The sequence below is a fragment of the Penaeus monodon genome, chromosome 19 (assembly GCF_015228065.2).
Source record: "Penaeus monodon isolate SGIC_2016 chromosome 19, NSTDA_Pmon_1, whole genome shotgun sequence".
Taxonomy (NCBI): Eukaryota; Metazoa; Arthropoda; class Malacostraca; order Decapoda; family Penaeidae; genus Penaeus; species Penaeus monodon.
The window spans coordinates 15,593,552-15,594,128 of record NC_051404.1 but is presented as its reverse complement, the minus strand read 5'-3'; the positions used below and the strand labels follow the sequence as shown (position 1 = coordinate 15,594,128).

General features: G+C 31.5%; 1 protein-coding gene across 1 annotated transcript in view; it reads right to left on the bottom strand.

Annotated features, from left to right (window-relative positions):
• Window positions 1–350: 350 nt before the first annotated feature.
• LOC119585084 (major facilitator superfamily domain-containing protein 8-like) overlaps window positions 351–577 on the bottom strand; it is a gene marked incomplete in the record, with an annotated part of 19,608 nt that continues 19,381 nt past the window's right edge. Inside the window, 1 exon segment of the mRNA XM_037933704.1 lies at window positions 351–577.

Genomic DNA, 577 nt, shown 5'->3' with positions numbered 1-577 from the left:
GCTTTTTCCAATGGTTCTTGTATGAAGATCACTTAAGAAATAATTCATCTTTCTTAAATATAAGAATATCAGCAGTTAATTACAATAACGCAATTATGTGCAAATCGATAGATAAATATTGCTGAGGTCAAATTAACATTTGCTGGCCAATTATTGGTGTTATTAAATTATTCAAGCCATGCTACTTACAACAATATAACAGATAATTACTGATAGATATAGTTTTCTGTTCAGTCATTGCAAAATACAAACTATATTCTACGGGGATAATAATCAGTATACTCTTATTCTAAATCTAATATTGAGTGGTTAATTACTTTTGTGTTGCCGAAGGAAAGTAAAAATAACCCTTTCTTCATTCACTTTCATTCACATACTTGACAGAAACGATCAAATAAATTACAAGATTCTTCGTTATCATAAAGTAATAGAAACAACATAAACAATATGGAAGTTGTACGCGACAGGCTTGAAGGTGGACTTATGCGAATGCGATGATGGAGCCTAGACTTCGGATTAAGATGCCTGGAACTTGTATATTGACCATAACAACTTCTGCACTCAAGTTAGATTTTGG